Raw genomic sequence first — 6,000 nt, 5'->3', positions numbered from 1 at the left:
TGTGGGTCTAGCCATCCTGGGCTACATGCACCCCAAGGTCAGGGGCCACATTGGGGACCTCCCCTGGGCCTGGCCCCCCCCCCCCCAGAGCCAGCCCTTCTGCACAGAGCACATTGAGGGGGGAGTGTCAGAAATAATCACAGGGCTGCGTCCCTGGGCCCTGCCATGTACCCCTCCCTCCAGAGATGGCCGAACTGGCCTGGGTGACTTTGGGTCCCCCACCCCGACCTGTCCTCAAGGACATCAGGGGGAAGGGAGGGGAGTGAGGAGGGAGGCTGGTTATTAATTAAAAAGCAAGTCATGTGCAGGTCCTGCCTCATTCCAATAAAAACCGTCAAGGGTATTAATTACCAGATCTGGTGATAGACGCGGGGTAGGTTTACTCAGGCCGGGTAAGGGTGCTGGTGGTCAGAATGCCAATGAGCGCGCAGCCTCTGTGGCTCGGGCCTGGGCCAAGGAGGGGCTGGGAGCTGAGGGGCACCTTGGGTGGACGTCGGTAATGAAACAACACCACCGCCAGTTACCTCCTGCCGAGCAGTTCCCGAGTTCCAGGCAGGGCCCACGTGACCGCTTTTATGTGCCTTCTGTCATCTCACTCCCTACAGCCTCATGAGATTGGTCCTATTTTTATCTCCATTTTTCAGCTGGGGACATTTGGGCACAGAGAGGTTTTGTAATTTGACAAGGTCATACAGCTAACAAGTGGCTGCACGAGGACACCAGTCTGGGTTCTTAACCACAGGGACACGAGGACCTAGACGGGCTGGCTAGCATCATCAAGCAGGCAGTCATCGCACAGGTGGGGAAACTGAAGCAGAAGAGGGCGTCACTTGCCCAAATCATACTGCACGTTGGTGGAATGGAAACCATGTCCCTGGGTGCTCAGTCCAGGAGTCTCTCTCCTCCTCAGCAGCTAAGTATGTGTGTTGGGGGTTCCCACCAAGAAGGAATAGGGTGGAGGGGCCTCAGGTGGGCCAGGGTTTGGGGCCAAGGCCACCTGCCCTGTCTTGCCACCCTCCACTCCTCCCCACCACCTCCCTCTGCCACCTCCCAGAAGCCTCAGGAGCCCAGCCCGTCTGAACCAACCCAGTATTCCTCTGTGTCAGCCCCAGAAGGCGGTCTCAGCCCAGCACTAGTCCCAGTGGAATTAAAATAGGCCTGACCTAAATACAAGCACAATGCCAGCACTGAAAATACGGCTGTGTCAGCAGAAACTCCAACTGGTAGGAAACCAATGCACCTTGGGATGAACACCCCCCCTCCCCAGAAAGGGGGCCAGGCTGCGTGACCGTGGACACCGACAGTTCCTTGTAACATCCCCGAGTGTGACATAGAGGTGGGCAAGAGAGAAAGACACCTCCCTCCCTCCTGCCGGCCTGGCTGATGGCAAGTTCACAAAGCTGATCAGGCAGCCATAGCACCATGGCTCTCACCCCAGCGAAAATGAGACCCAGAGAGGGGAGGTACCCTAGCCAAGGTTGCACAGCTCGTGGGCAGCAGAGGTCGGGAGACAGGTCTCTGGTTTCTGGGAAGGAGGACAAGCTGGGGGTGAAAGGACCAGTAAATGGGCTCCTGAAACAAAAGTTTGGGCCCATGAGGAGGACCAGCCTGGGATTGATGCCTCTAACTGGCCTTGGGATGGGGTCCCAGGCAAGACCCTAGGGTTCCGCAGACTCCTTTTGGTCACCAAAAAGAGCCAGCCCTGCAGGTGTGCACTGATGATGTAGAAGCAGGCAAATGAGCAAACCGTGCTCCCCTTGGCAGGGCCCACCTCCTGGGCCACACAGGGCCCTGCGCTCAGAAGGGCTCCACGCTCAGTTAAATGCTCTGCTGTTGCCATCTTAAAATTCTTAATAATTCTGTCATTGAATGTGTGTTTTGTAAGTGAAGTCCAACAGGACAAGGAACATGCGTGGGGACAGAGGAGGTACCTGATACGTACCCGTGTTCTGCGCCACCACAGTCACACAGTGGAGGCAATGCCCCTTGGGCATGAAGTTCCAGTGGACCCATCAAGAGCAGGAGACTTGAAGCAAGTACAAGGGGAGCGTGTCCTACCAAGGGGCTGCCGACAACCTCGAGAAGCCCTGCTTTCTGTTCGAACCGCAACCTGCTTCGAATGCAGAAAAGAAGGCAATGACTTCTAAGAATCACAAAGGACCAAGGAACCCTATCATACCCTTCCTTATCCGTTACTTCCCTGCATTAGCCAACCACTCATGCCGAAAATGAGGACATAGAAGGAAAAGAATAAGTAGGGCAACTCAGAGTTTCTTTTCCTTTTGGTCCTTTCTTACACATCATAAGCCAGAGGTAGAGGGAGTTGGTTGAATGCGTGTGTATGGTAAAGTGAAATTAAAACAGTTGAGTTAGTTTTGTGCCGTGTTTCCACCTATTGGAGTAAGAATGACACACACAGGCGTGTACAAGGCATGATATAAACTGCGTAAACTCGGGGATTCCACATATGAGTTAAATGCTCTTATAGCTGCATTTAAAACTGGCCCTGAACAATATAAAGAGGAATGGTAAAGATGAAATGGCACAATGCTAATCACTTTACATTTAAATTTTTCTTTACTTAGAATGACATTAAATAGTAAATTTGGGGGCTTCCCTGGTAGCACAGTGGTTAAGAATCCGCCTGCCAATGCAGGGGACACAGATTCAAGCCCTGGTCCAGGAAGATCCCACATGCTGGGGAGCAACTAAGCCCATGCACCACAACTACTGAGCCTGCGCTCTAGAGCCTGCGAGCCATAACTACTGAGCCTGCGTGCCACAACTACTGAAGCCCGTGCGCCTAGAGCCCGTGCTCCGCAACAAGAGAAGCCACCGCAATGAGAAGCCTGTGCACCTCAACGAAGAGTAGCCCCCGCTCGCTGCAACTAGAGAAAGCCCGCGCGCAGCAAGAAGACCTAACACAGCAAAAATTAATTAATTAATTAATTAATTAATTTTAAAAATAAATAAATAAATAAATTCTTTAAAAAAATAGCAAATTTTTCAAAACACCATGATAAGTCGAAAGAGAGACTGCGGAAGAAAGGGAAAGTTTTATATTTTAGTACCTTTAAGGACACATTTTTCTGGCTTGTTGAACAATGAGCACCTGCCCCCCTCACCTACCCCCAACCCCCCGTTTTCATTCTGCAGTTCTGTAGCAGGCCCCGGCCCTGGGTCAGGCAGGAAGAGAAGCATGTGTTATGTGGTTTTATTTTTCTTCTTTATTCAAGTCTCCGCAAACCTGATTGAGCAGGGGCAGAGTGCTGTGGGTCCACGGGGGCCCAGAGGAGCAGCTGACCAGCCTGAGATCAGGGATTCCTTCCTGGAGGCAGCGACGTGAGAGCTGGGCCTGGAGAGGTGAACAGAATGCTGGCAGGCAAAGGGGCTTTGAGGATGCCGGGCGGCTACCCACCTTGGAGCCTCAGGGCTGAGCGCCCGGCTGGCCCTGGCTCGTGCGTCCACCTGAGCGGCAGCTCCAGGTGGCCTTGCACTGGCCCCAGAGGACCTGTCACAAGGCAAGGTGAAAGACGGTGCCCCAGGGACAGGGGGCCCAGCACTGCAGATCCAGGGCCTATAGAGGCCTACCCACACCTCATTCAATGAACGAGCATCTCTTACACTTCTTCAGGCAGTCTTCTGGTCGCAGGAGATAGAGCAGAAAATGACACAGACCAGAGTCCTGGATGTGTGGGGACAGCTGGCTGGAAATGACCAAGAGCTTGGGGAGAGATAGTCTCGGCCGTCAGCGGTGACAGGAAGCGCCGGGTCCAGCAGGGCCTCGGGTAGGACAGGCCTGGACCAACAGTATCTCAGAAGAGAACGTTGCTCTCCGGGAACTTGGGCAGGTGACCCAGATTCCACAGGTGTCGAGGGATACCTCTCAGGAGGGCCCAGCAGGCAGGGGGCTGGTGGCCTCGGAACACATTAGAAAGTGTCTCTGCTTTGGGCAGATGCCATGCTGGGGCGCTAAGCGTGATGGGCTGACCTTGGAAGCAACCTCACACCACTGAGCCCGGGTGAGCTGAGTGTGGCCTGGACTTCAGCCCCGGTCACCTGCCCTCAGCCTGTCCAACCACCCAGGTCTGGCTCAGCAGGTCTAGACATCCAGTATGTCTGTCCTCGTAGGTGCCTGGCCTGCTTCCCCCATAGGGTCCCTTAGAGCCAAGGGTAGTGGGGGGCACTCATAGCTGGTGCCGTGGAGCCTTACACATGCCAGACACAGCGCTGACCATTCAGATGCACAGACTCATTTACCTCCCACGGCACCTCCTCGAGGTAGGCAAGTCCCTCATTCCCATTTGATCAGTGAGGTCACTGATGCACAGAGAGGTGAGGTTATTTGCCCAGAGACACACAGCTAGCGAGGGGCAGTGCTGGGATTTACACTCTTAACCATTAGTCTGAACAACCTCTTTCTCTTTATCTCTTGGTTCCCTTAGGTTCTGGCTTAAGTGACCCCCCTTTTTTTAAAAAAATTTTTACTGGAGTGTAGTTGATTTACAATGCTGTGTTAGTTTCAGGTGTACAGCAAAGGATTCAGTTACACATATACATATATCCACTCTTTTTTAGATTCTTTTCCCATATAGGCCATTACAGAGTATTGAGTAGAGTTCCCTGTGCTATACATTAGGTCCTTATTAGTTATCTGTTTTATATATAGTAGTGTGTATATGTCAGTCCCAATCTTCCAATTTATCCTTCTCGCCTAGATGGCCCCTTTTAGACCATTTAGGATGAAGCCCAGGGAAATTCATTAGAACGTTGGATAACTCCTCCCATTTTGAAAAAAACGGAGGCTCAGAGAGGGAAAGGGACTTGCCTGCAGTAGCACAGCAACTCCTGACTCCTTGCTCCAGAGTAAAGCAAACAGTTCCATTCTGTCACCCAAAGGATACTTCCTTTATGAGATCTCAAAATGTCCCTCAGCCTCCGGGGACCTGGGAGGTGAGACCTCGGGGATTGGACAGTTTGTGCTGAGGGGGCAGGTGGGGGCTGAAATCCTATCCACACCAGCTCGCTGGTGTGAGATGGGGCCCTGGGCTGGGGCTGGGGATGCAGAGAAGGAAATTCCAAGGCTGAGACCCTGGTTCCCTGGGTCCAGGTACTCCCCCTTGTCTCCTGTACAGCAAGAACACACGTTCGCCCACAGCTCTGCCTTCCTCGGGGACCAGAGCTGACGAGTTCTTTGAACGTATTCTTCGGAATTTGCTACCTGGATGGCTTTCCCGTGTCCTGCCTCATCTCAGCAGCCCAGCCCTGAAGGTACAGCTCCTGTACCATGCGACGTCTCCACTTGAACTTCAGATGGACAATTCTCAGTTTGCCCCCTTGCTGTTGAAACCAAGTCCATTTTCTGTGACCTTGGCCCCGAGCACTGACCTCCTTTTTTTAATTCACATTGACGTGGGTTCAACCGAATTAACATTCCCACCTTCGAGGCACTCTCTGGCGAGGGTCCACCCCGGAGTTCTGGGCCGAGGACCTCCTGTGTGAGATGCTCCTCCCGAGGGGCTGGTGGAGAAGGGCAGAGGCAGCTCGGGGGGGTGGGGGGGCTGTGGGGGCATCTTCCAGGCAATGGAGACAGGAGCACGCTGCCTCTTTTATTTATTTTTCAGGCCACAAAAGCACCAGTTAAGTGTGTGTCCAGCCTGACCCTGGCGAGGAGCCCAGGCAGTTCCTCTGGGTCTGACCAGCTCCCAGTCCCCGGAGGATCCCGAGACAGTGCCAGTTGCCTGGGACCCAACAAGTGCCAGGGACCAGAGTCACCTGGGTCACCTGGATTTGGGGGTGGGCTGGCCCTGGGCCGGGGCAGGAAAAGTGGACAGAGAGGGGCATCTGGCCTCAGACCCCCGCTCTGGGCTCGGCCCAGCTTGCCAATTGTGTTGGTCTCAGGCCCTGTTGGTCAGGGGCCCGGGGTGAGGGGACAGAAATAGGCCATCTGTGAGCTTTCCCAGGACGCTGAGGAGTCTGGGCCCATGGCCTCCGTGTGCA

This window comes from Balaenoptera musculus, chromosome 15, assembly GCF_009873245.2.
Source record: "Balaenoptera musculus isolate JJ_BM4_2016_0621 chromosome 15, mBalMus1.pri.v3, whole genome shotgun sequence".
NCBI lineage: Eukaryota > Metazoa > Chordata > Mammalia > Artiodactyla > Balaenopteridae > Balaenoptera > Balaenoptera musculus.
Note: the sequence above shows the minus strand (reverse complement) of the source record.